Genomic DNA, 12,316 nt, shown 5'->3' on the forward strand with positions numbered 1-12,316 from the left:
CTCAGGGTAGCTTACAATAATAAAATAATTAGAAAAACAATAGAAGAAGTCAAAAATATTATTTAATCTCTAAAATCCTAATAAAACTAGTATAAAATGGACATAACAACATGCATACACACCAATCCAACACATTGATATATTTGGCCAGGGACGTTGTTAATATCAGGACCCCCGGTCCTGCCAGCATAGCCATGTCTTCATGGCCTTACAAAAAGCCAGCAGGGTGCGGGTGGTGCGGATGTTAGGGGGGGGGCAGTTGATTCCATAGAGCTGGGACTCCAAAAGGGCTCTGAGTGGTTTCCTGATTTTTATCAATTTTGGAACCAATCTCCAGTATGTAGAGTTAACAATTGTGTTCCATTTTGCTTAACTTCCAGCTTTTCCTGATTTTAAATCAAAATATATAACAAACAAGTAAACAAACAACACCTATTCTCAGGCACATACAAAGTAATTGAATCCCAGTTATTGAACCATAGGAAAAATATATTTCAACTTCAATGTGTTAGCAAGTTCTAGCATAATGTAATTTTATATAGATGTAAATTTTTGAAAAAATGGAAACAGTGAAGCTTCTCACCCTGAACTAAAATATGGGCTGAAATGGGAATGATTTTTCATAAACAAGTTTATTGTTGCAAATGTAAATTCATAGACTTAAGGCATGAAGAAATATAGAACTCAATTATTAATGTAAAATGTTGACAGAATTTGCTCTAATGTCAAGACATTGTGCAGAGAGTGGATTTCAAAATGTAAGGCACAGTAATTACATTCATTAGTGTTTAATCTTTTGCAAGGAACTTGCTGAAAAACAAAACTCATATGAATACATGAAGTTACAGGTTACATGTCTGTTAAACATCTAAGAAAGGATTACTTTTCGAATATACCCTGAAAAAAATGCATCCATAAAACATTCTTATTTTTTATGTAGCAAATATCTGCACAGTTATATTTTCCTTTAAACAATATTCAGATAAGAAATTATAAGATTAGGAGAATGGTTGCAAATTACAACAGAGGAATGTTCAAACATTACACTAAAGCAGGAACTGTGAGATGTTTTGTAGTTAGAACATCGAGAACCTTTCATGTGGGAGTATGAACAATCACAAATTACTTGTTTGGTAAAAGGTAAATCCAGTATATTTTGAGGTTTTATTGGGCTGGTCTGCTGGTGGCATTATGAGGGTATTTGTTTATTTACAAGGTTTAATGGTTATTTTTTAAAAATATGTGAGATAAGACTTTTCAGAAAGTGAAGGGGGAAAATGTTGGAGAGCCAATTTAAGGTAGTGGTTAAGGTGCTCAGTTAGAAATAGGAAATTGTGAGTTGTGGTCCTTCTTTAGATATGAAAGCTGCCTGGGTGACTTTGAACCAGTCACATTTTCTCAACCTAGACACTATCTCACATGGTGGTAGGGTAGTTCTAGAGAAAATGGTAAGTACAAAAATGTTATGTAGGTATTAATAGATACTTATAAAATAATAAAGATAAAAATCAAACAAACAAACAAACAAACAAACAAACAAACAAATAAAATAAAATAAAATAAAATAAATAAATAAATAAACATGCATAAATAGAAAATATTTCGCATTTTAAATTTTTAAAAATTTTGTAATCAATCTTCAGTCTGGTTTGGCAGAAAAAATGACAACATTCACACACCTTTAGCAGACATGAAGACTCAATTGGACAATATTTAAACTCCTGCCCAGGGAAAATGAAGAAAAAGCTTACAGAAACACATTGAAAACAAATGGTTGTACCCAGTTTTAATAAAACTCTGTTGTTTCTATTCATTTTAAATAATATATTTAGAGATCTCTAAGCCTTTATTGTTTTGCGAGTATTATAATTGTTCTGGATATCTGCTGTGAATGAGGTAGATCTTGAAAAGAAATAAAAATTGAATTGATTTATGTTATGTTAGCACTTTCTTTTTTAACTGTAGGTTATACTGGATTTCTTACCAGTTTCCATGAGTGGATAAGGAGTTCAATGTGTGTCAAATTAGATTTCTTGGCATTAATGCAGTGTAGTGAGATCTGGTCTGTTTAATGCATTGTAGGAATCTACTTAACAATATTCCCGCTGGCTGAGTAGACACCTAATTTGCAAAAGGCAAGGAAAAATGACAGACAAAATTCAGCTTGCATAACCATTCTAAGATAGAAGAGTTATTGAATGAAATAAATTGTCATGTTTTGGTTCTGCCATCCATTTATTCCCGCCACATGAATTTCTATTATCATTCAAAAGGGAGTTAACGGGAATTAAAATTATACACACTCATGCACGCACGCACGCACACACACATACACACACTGAATCATTTATTACTAATTAATCCTCAACTCTTTTTGTATTAACATCTTGTAAAACATCTCTTACATCTTTCACTATCAAATGTGCTTTTTAATCACAGTATGGTGGATTTTTCTTTTTGATTCCTAGTTTAAACTATTTACACTATGGATTGGGTTCAGACTTTTAAAAAGATCCCTTATAACATAGAGCTTAAGTACATGAATACTAATGTAAGTCATATTAATTTCTATCTATTTACACTTCCATTTATTCACATTCTTCAACCCAACTTCATTTTAAGACCTTTTCACTTGCAATTGCAATTTAAATCTCCTCTGAAAATTACCATCCTGATATGGTAGAGGGCTTAGTAATTTAAAAGTCCTGAAATAGTAGCAGGTATATAAGTTTATGGTAGGGTCACCTAAATAATAAATATCTAGGCATATCTAGGAAGGCCGATGACCGCTCGCGCGTCTGCGTTCTGCATGATTTACAGTTTTTGAACACTCTTCAAAGGTAGCCCCATTAGAGAGCATTACAGTAGTCAAACCTCAAGCGGATAAGGGCAATATTAGCTGATACATTTTGAATTTTTGTTAAACACCATTTTTTTTAAAAAAAAGTAGAAACGGTACTTGGTTCTGTCTAGTAAATTAAAGAATGATTGCAACAGTGGTGTGAATTCCTGTTTACTGTTTCCTGTTTGACCTTTCTTGGGGAAATAATAACTATTACTTTACTTCCTCCTCAGGGTAACATATTATGAAACATTTGGAATATATTAAAAACATGAAGAAGTTGCTCCAGGAAAAGAAACCTGAGTCTTTTGACTGTTTAATTATTTTTGGCAAGCCTAACCCATGAGATATGGGCAAGAAATGCAAAATTTCACAAGTTGACAAGTTTACTATCAATCTATTGCACTTAGATATATAAATTTATTGATGATTTTGATTATAATAATGAAATCTAAGAGGAACAAAGACAATAGTTCGATGTTTTATTTAACACAATAATAATTAGATAACAATATCTAACACAAAGTACATGTATTAGATTAGGGAAAGGAAACATAAATAAGTGACTGCCAGCTGTATTTGCGGCGGGGCCGGGAAATACGTCTCCCCAGCATAGCCACCATTTTCTTCCCCGGGATCTCGTGAGATTTTGCGAGATCCCGGATAGGCCTGGCGACGACTGGGGCGAGCCAGGCCAGCCCTATTTAAAGGGCTGTGCAGGCCTGGGGCCCTCCTTTTCACCCCAGAAGCCAAAGGCAAACACCTGCCCGCCCTCCCTATCTTTCAGTGTGCCTGGTGGATCATCCTTAGGGGGCTGAATAGGAATTTTTGGCTGTCACAACGCTTTAGTTGTGACTATATTTTCACCTATTCCACACTGCAGTATAGGATGGATGGTTAGGGGGTGCTTCACACATAGTTTTGATTTGGTTAATTCGGCTTACCTTTGGTCACTGGGTAGGCAGGTTAGGGACAGAAATTGGGAGGTGGTTAGCAACTGCATGTTCTCCTTTGGGCATCTTTGGAGATAATTGGCAGACTCTCTCTAAGAGCTCATGGTGTCATAAACCAGCCTGAGCGATTGGGGAGAGGTTGCCACTGGGTCTCGCCCTACCCAATCGCCTGTTTGGGATTAGACGGCGAGACCTCCCATATGTGTAGCATGGCTGGGATCCAGGTGAGGGCATGATCCCTTTCACCTGGATCAGCAAGGAGCTACGCCCATAGTTGCCCAGGAAGTTTATGACATCATTTCCACCCCAAAGTTCTTAGCTGACCTCTGCAGGTCCCAATTTATATTTTAATTAATAAAAGTGTCCACGTTTTCAGTCCGCTTTTAGTGCAATACAATTTCTGCAATAGAGTAGTAAATGTCTGGAACATTTTACCTGATCCTGTTGTTAGTTTTTCTAAACCCCACACCTTTTACCTTAAACTGTCTACCGTGGATCATACACGTTTCTTAAGAGATCCCTAAGGGGGTGAGAATAAATGCACCTGTGTGCCTACCATCCCTGTCCTACTGTATTGTATACAATGTCTCTAATATCTTTAAAAAGAAATTTCTGAAAGTGAGAGAAAGCTAGGTTTGGGAACTTAGTTTCCTTTAAAAGACTACCACAATTGTGAGCAAAATAGGTGATCCTATTGTTTCCTGGTACTCAACCCATGGAAAAATATTATCCTGGCATCTCATCATGATAACCAGCCATCTGAAGCACATGTGTTTACTCAACAGTTCCTTGGTAGATGATAAAGTCATAAAGCTCGCTTTCATGGTGTCATCTACAGTTCACCATACCATCCTACAGAACTATTGTAACCCGTTTGTGGTCTAAATATGACTGTTTCATTTTTTTCTCTCTTTTTGCCTATTTTTTTAAAAGTTCACTCATAATATTCTTTAAAGAGTAATAGATCACTTCATTGAGCTCTTCTAACATTTTAGTAGGACAGCTTCATTTGTGGTCTAAATATGAATGTTTCATTTTTTTCCTCTTTTTTTGCGTATTTTTTTTTTTTAAGTTCACTCATAATATTCTTTAAAGTGTAATAGATCACTTCATTGAGCTCTTCTAACATTTTAGTAGGACAGCTTCATTTGTTTTCTCAATTCTGTGATGTTTAAAGTGTAAACTCCCAAAGTTTTGGGTTTGGTACCTATTAATTTATGTGTGCATTTTATAATTATGATTCAATTTCTGACTAAATCAATATAGGAACCTAAGTTACAAAGTGATTTTTAAATTTAAAAAATTTAAAGGAAAATATACCAGTACTATTATGGTCACCAAAATGAGTAAAGGACAACTTTTTAAAAAATTCTGTAATAATTCTCAAGGATATTGTAATGTTGTTTTTCCTGCAATCCTACTAATTATTTAAGAAAATGAACATGTACTAATTATAGACACAGATGAAAGTTATGCTATTAAGGTGTATTGAGAATGGTCTAAAATTTCAAGGAGGGTTTTTTTGTACTTAGCAAAAGAGGGTGGAGAAATTTCAATGATTACCGGTATGTTAAAACCAGAAGGCTGAATTGGTGATAGTATTCAGCTACAGAAACATAGGTTTGACCTACTTCCTCAGAAGCCTTTCTCTGGCTGCCAGTGTCTTGTACTAAACTTTACAAGTATTACAAAGCCCTAGAAACCTTTTGCATATGAGAGGTGTCCTGAAGTTGGAAATACTATGATCTATAAGGAATATTATTGAGGTTATATATATTTACAATAAATACGTTTATGCTTTAATGCAGCTGCATTGAGTTATATCTAAAAAAGTGCTTGGGTTGACTTGTGCATTCATCAGAAGAAAACCACTTGTACAATAAAATAAAAATATGACAATTTTAGATGTGCTGGTATAATCAGTCATCCCCAAAAAAATCAATCAACAAGGCAATTAGGAACAGCAGCAATCTGAGAGACAACACAGCAAGCACAAACTTTTCTGTGAAACAAATTCCCTCGTCATGACAGCTTATAGAGATTTCATGATATATGAATATGAATATTAACGGACAGTGACAAGCCGAATTAGAAAGCCCATGGTGTAAGAAATTATATGCCATAACAGAACAGTTGTTATGGTTTTTAGGTTCAGCTTGTTGATCATTCAACTCATTTTTTATTCTTTGCTCTACTGACAAATGGCAAAAGGATTTTTGCAGCTGAAATTTTATTGAATTCTCTTTAAATCTGTAAATGATCTGTCAGTGTTGGCCAAAGACAAAAAAAGCAACACGGAATGATTGAGAGAACTAGGTATGTCTAGGCTAACAAAGAGAAGAACTTGATCTGACATGAAAGTAGTCTTCACTAATTGAGGGGCTGAACAGAGAAGAGGGGGTCAATTATCTATCTATCTATCTATCTATCTATCTATCATTTATTAGATTTGTATGCTGCCCCTCTCTGGAGACTCAGAGAGGCTCACAACAACAAAACACAGTACAAATCTAACAATTAAAAACAGTTTAAAACCCTTAATATAAAAACAGTCATACACCCCAAACAAACCATACATAAAATGGAACAGCCCAGGGGAATCAATTTCCCCATGCCTAATGGCAGAGGTGGGTTTTTAGGCAAGGAGGGTGGGGTCAGTCTTGATCTCTGGGAGAGTTGATTCCAGAGGGTCGGGGCCACCACAGAGAAGGTTCTTCCTCTGGATCCCGCCAGACGACATTGTATCTTGAAGAGGAGGCAGCGCACAAGTGCTTCCTTGTAAGGAGCCGGGGAGGACCCCCTCCCCAAAGAAGCATTGAAAATCTCCTGGACCCTGCTCTGTGTCACCTCCCTGCTGGCCGAAACCAGCCAGGAGGGACATGGATCCAGCAAACAGGTGGCAGAACTCACAGCTCCAATGACCTTGTCCACTTCATCAGCTCCACTTCAACTTATTCTTCAAAGTATCTCCAAAGTATCAAGATAAGAATTAATAGATGAAAGCCTATCAAAGAGAGTTCCAACCTAGAATTAAGAAATTGTTTTCTGACAATTAGTAGAATGGTTTCCTTCCAGAAGTTGTGAGTGCTCTGTCACTGGAGGTGAGTGCTCTATTATTTTTCTGGCACAAACGGCATCAAGCACCAACCTTGTTCAGCATAATGTTTTCATCAAGCTGTCAGATGCCCTCCAGAACAGTTTCTTGGGAGTTAGCTGATGGGAAACTGTTGAACCTATGAAGACTCAAGGCTGTCACCAAATAAAGTGGAATGTGCTATGACATCTCCTTTTTGCTGATGACTGTGCTCTGAATGCTGGGTCAGAGCATGAAATGCAAGCCAGTGTGGACAAATTTACAGCATCATGTAACAACTTTGGCCTCGAAGTGATGTATCAGCCAGCTCTGAAAGCCAAATACCAAGAGCCCACCATCACAGTGAAGAGACAAATTCTACAAGCAATGGACCAATTTACATACCTTGGCAGCACCCTCTCCCATGCAGTGACGATTGAGGCCAACTACAGAATCATCAAGGCAAGCTCTGCATTTGGCAGATTATTGACCAATGTGTGGGACCAATGAGCAATATGTGGGACCACCATATAAACAAGCAAGCAAGCAAACAAACAAACAAACATGCAAGCAAGCAAACAAACAAACAAACAAACAACCTGATGTATGCCAGTAGACTTGGACTGTATACAGGAGGCACACTAGGTAATTCAACCACTTCCACATAACATGGCTCCATAGAATTCTGAGGATCCAGTGGCAGGACAAAGTGCCAGACACAGAAGTCCTCTCCAGAGCAAGCCTGCCATCAGTTCATACAATGCTGATTAAAACCCAGACAGGCTGGGAAGGCCATGCTTTAAGGATGCCAGACCATCGCATCCCTAAACAGCTCCTCCAGACTGAGCTGTCTCAAGGAAACTGATCACACAGGGGACAAAGGAAGCAATACAAAGACATGTTGAAAGCTTCTTCAAGTCCCCGAATATCAAGATCGCCTCCTGGGAAACCATGGCACATGATCGATCAACATGGTGCACATTGATCCACCAAGGTTGCCAGACATCTAATGACAGAAGAACAACCATAGCAAAAGAGAAGAGAGCACTCCACAAAGCCAGAGTTGCAAACGGTGCAACAATAGTGTCCACACATGTGGCAGAACATTTCATGCCCGAATAGGCCTTACTGGCCACCTGTAGACAAATTGTGAACAGCCCACAAGATGTCAAGGTCCTCTCTGAACATGAACATCATCACTCAGAATCTATTTCATCAGTTGGGGTTTCACCTAAAGATCTCCAAGATCCATTGTACCCCTGTTACTACATGTTCTATCAAGATAGTTTCTGAATTTTTCATGCAAAAATATCAACTGGTCTGTCAGTTATATTTTCTTCAGCACTGGTATTAGACTAGTATCTGTTCCCTCACTAGGAGATCCCGCTTCAAGGAGTAAGAAAGTTTGCCTAGAATGAAAAATTCTGTTATCCACAGAGATGAACTATACAGTAGGTTTTCCTTCCACATATTGAGCATTAGATGCATTTTCTTAAAATGCCAACAATTTTTCTAGTTTATGCTTTCTATGGAGATGTATCCTAAAGACAAATGAAACAGACAATTCACTAGCACTGATGATATTATTTAGTTAGGTAATGAAACATCTTCAAACCAGCCAGCAACTCAGAGGGCACCAAAGACTCCTCAATTCAATCCTGAAGTATTATATTTTATTTTTTAATGTAATAATTAAATAAATTCAATAAACAATAAATAAAATATTGCATTACATTGTAAGCATACATCACAGTTCAACCAATGCAACTAATCGGTATTTGTAACATAAACATTTAAATTCTTGTATAAGTATCATTTCAGATTATTCCCAAAGATGGCAAGCAAGAGTAACATTTTATTATATTATATACAGTGAGACCTCATCTTACAAATCCCTCGTCATACAAATTTTTCGAGATACAAACCTGGGGTTTAAGATTTTTTTGCCTCTCCTTCCAAACTATTTTCACCTTACAAACCCAAGCCGCTGCCACTGGGATGCCCTGCCTTCGGATTTCTGTTGCCAGCGAAGTGCCCGTTTTTGTGCTGCTGGGATTCCCCTGAGGCTCCCCTCCATGGAAAACAACATCTCCAGACTTCCGTGTTTTTGTGATGCTGCAGGGGAATCCCAGCATCACAAAAACGAGCACTTCGCTGGCAATGGAAGTCCGGAGGTGGTGTTTCCCAACAAGGAGAGCCTCAGCGAAATTGCAGCATCACAAAAACACCGACGTCCGGAAGTGGGGTTTTCCAGCGAGGGGAACCTCAGCGAAATCGCAGCATCACAAAAACACCGACGTCCGGAGGTGGGTTTTTGAGGATTTCCGTGTTTTTGCGATGCTGCAATTTCACTGAGGCTCCCCGCGCTGGGAAACCCCACCTCCGGACTTCCGTTGCCAGCAAAGCACCATTTTTTGCGCTTCTGGGATTCCCCTGCTGGGATATCCCTGCAGCATTGCAAAAACACGGAAGTCCAGAGGTGGGGTTTCCCATGGAGGAGAGCCTCAGGGAAATCCCAGCAGTGCAAAAACGGGCACTTTGGCTTACAAAAGGGGTGAGTTTTGGGCTTGCACACATTAATCGCTTTTCCATTGGTTCCTATGGGAAACGTTTCGTCTTACAAATTTTTCACCTTACAAACCTCATCCCGGAACCAATTAAGTTAGTAAGACGAGGGATCACTGTACTTTGGTAACACATATACTGTTTTTTTTAATAGTAAATAAATATTTGTTATAATATTTTGCTGCAATAATTAAGATTGCCTTTAAATAGTTTGAGTTAAACTCTTGAAAGTTGGAAAATAGTTGGATGCCTGAGTTAAATATAACTGTTAAATAACTGAAATGTACACTTATATATAGTTATTCATACAGCTCTAGGTCTCTAGGTCACATTTTCTCACATAAGGTTGAATTATCTTCATCCGAGTCATTATGAACCTCAAATTCATAATGATTCTCTGAACATACTACCTGCCTAGACATTCCGTTTTCCAATTCTGTTATGCTAAATAAAATTCCCTTTCCCATCAATTTCCATTCTGAAAAACAGAAAAATGTTATACAGTATATCTATCTTGTTCTCCTTTGCAATTTTCCACAACAGGAATGTGATGATAACCCCTTACATATTATTATTTAAGATTTTTACAGGCACAAAGAAGATATTAATCTGAATGTCACTTATAGTCTCACCTTTGTTCTTTTCCAGGAATAGAAGTTATCATTATTTCTGCATTTTTCTGATTATAATTGCTGGAATGGAAAATGGTAATTTTTTTAAAGAATTCATGTCATTTGAATATCTGCTTCCTGAGATGTACCGTCAAATTAACAAAGATTTGTATTTAAGCTTTGTATTGTATCAGCACTGACTTAACACTAAACACAGAAGTTGTACAAATGGTGAACTCATTAGCAAATATATTTTTCTGTGAAAAGTTAGGATTAGGGTATCCTATTTTCCCATGATCCCTCAGTTAGATGTAATTCATCATTTGACCAACTTTGGTCATGACCTTTAAAGCCCATGTTGGTCATGACCTTTAAAGCACTACATGGCATTGGACCAGAGTACCTCCGGAACCACCTGCTACCGCACGAATCCCAATGACCGATAAGGTCCCACAGAGTTGGCCTTCTCCACGTCCTGTCAACTAAACAATGTCATTTAGCGGGCCCCAGGGGAAGAGCCTTCTCTGTGGTAGCCCCTGCCCTCTGGAATCAACTCCTCCCGGAGATTAGAACTGCCCCCACCCTCCCTGTCTTTTGTAGACTACTCAAGACTCACTTATACCACCAGGCATAAGGGAGTTGAGACACCTTTTCCCCAGGCTTTTTTTTACTTTGTTTTATGTTTGGTATCAATGTGCTGTTTGGTTTTTTAAATAATGATAGGGTGTTGTATGTTTTTTAATATTAGATTTGTTCTACTATTATATTGTTTTATTACTATTGTGAGCCGCCCCGAGTCTTTGGAGAGGGGCGGCATACAAATCTAAATAATAATAATAATAATATTAATAATAATAATAATAATAATAATAATAATAATAATAATAATAATAATAATAACTTTTATTATATCATACATTACCAGGAGTGAACGCTGATAATAAGGTAGGTCTTATTTAATTATATTAAACTGGGATCAGCAATTATCTGTTAAGCAATACAGTCATAAGTTTAAAAAAATCACATGCAAGTCATTAAATGAGGACTTCCTGTGACTGGGGTTTTCAACTTCCTGCTGGCTTCCCAATTGACTTTGATTTTGGGAAACTTGCAGGGAAGCAAATAACAATCACATGTCCATAGGATGCTCCAATAAAATAAGAATGAGGTCCAATTGTGAATACCACTCATTCTGCACAATTGTAATTTCAAATGGTCCCTAAACAAGTGATTGTTAAATGAGATCAACATGTATAAGGTTTCTTTGATAATAATAATTTATAAATATTTCAGGATAGAAACCAAGCAGATATTATATGTTTTCCTGAATCCAAGATACACTATAACAAGGGTCTTATCTGTCACCTGTAATAAAAAAGGCAAAAATCTATGTCCCTCAATAAATCATCTAAAATGTCAACTGAACTAGACTCACAGCTCAAAATATATTAGAAGTAAGTTCTAATTTTGCAGTTGTTGATCTCGTGTACTATTCAGTGATCCCTCTAATTTTTTGGGGTGGTGGTGGAAAAATATAGTGTCTGAGCGGCAGTCCCTTTGGGACTGGGCGGCACAGAAATAACAAATAGATAAATAAATAAATAAATAAATAAATAAATAAATAAATAAATAAATAAATAAATAAATAAACAAACAAACAAACAAACAAACAAACCAACCTGTTTTGCCTCAGAGAATTTCAAAATAAAATACTGTACTGTGTGGCTATAACAGTGAGCTCATAATAGGGCAACTCTATCAATATCAAAATGCCACTTAAATAGTTGAGCTAGTTTCAAACTAGATTTTGATTTTCTTTCTCTCTTCCTTACTCCCATTCTTTTTCTTTTTCTTTTCCTTCCTCTCTTTTTTCTATCTGTTTCTCTCTCTTCCTCTCTTCCTCTCTCTCTCCTTCCCTCTCACTCTTTCCCTCTTGGCTTCTGGACAGGTTTGGAAAACTCTGAATTGATGATGATTTTTAAGTGAGCAGTTGCTCACTGCTCAGCTTAGAGGGAACTATGGTACTATTTGCAATCTTATACAAGCTGCCATTATAATATTGGTAGTTTTAACCCCATTGGATCAGCAAAACTCTTTGGAAACTATTCCTTCTGTATTTTATAACTATGGCCAAACCTGTGTATTGAAGTTTGATGGCATTATGATTTTTTCCTAGTTAAAACTAAAAAAAAGAGGGGGGGAAATCCTTTTACAAAGTTGAAGGAAGTAATCTGAATTGATATTTTAGTCAGAAGAGCTGACATCAATGTTC

At 37.0% G+C, this 12,316-nt stretch overlaps 1 protein-coding gene across 1 annotated transcript in view; it reads right to left on the bottom strand.

The window, feature by feature from the left end:
* ZNF804B (zinc finger protein 804B) overlaps window positions 1-12,316 on the bottom strand; it is a 260,921-nt gene that overhangs the window by 127,389 nt on the left and 121,216 nt on the right. The gene's annotated exons all lie outside the window — the stretch shown is intronic.

Source organism: Erythrolamprus reginae, chromosome Z (assembly GCF_031021105.1).
Source record: "Erythrolamprus reginae isolate rEryReg1 chromosome Z, rEryReg1.hap1, whole genome shotgun sequence".
Classification (NCBI taxonomy): Eukaryota; Metazoa; Chordata; class Lepidosauria; order Squamata; family Dipsadidae; genus Erythrolamprus; species Erythrolamprus reginae.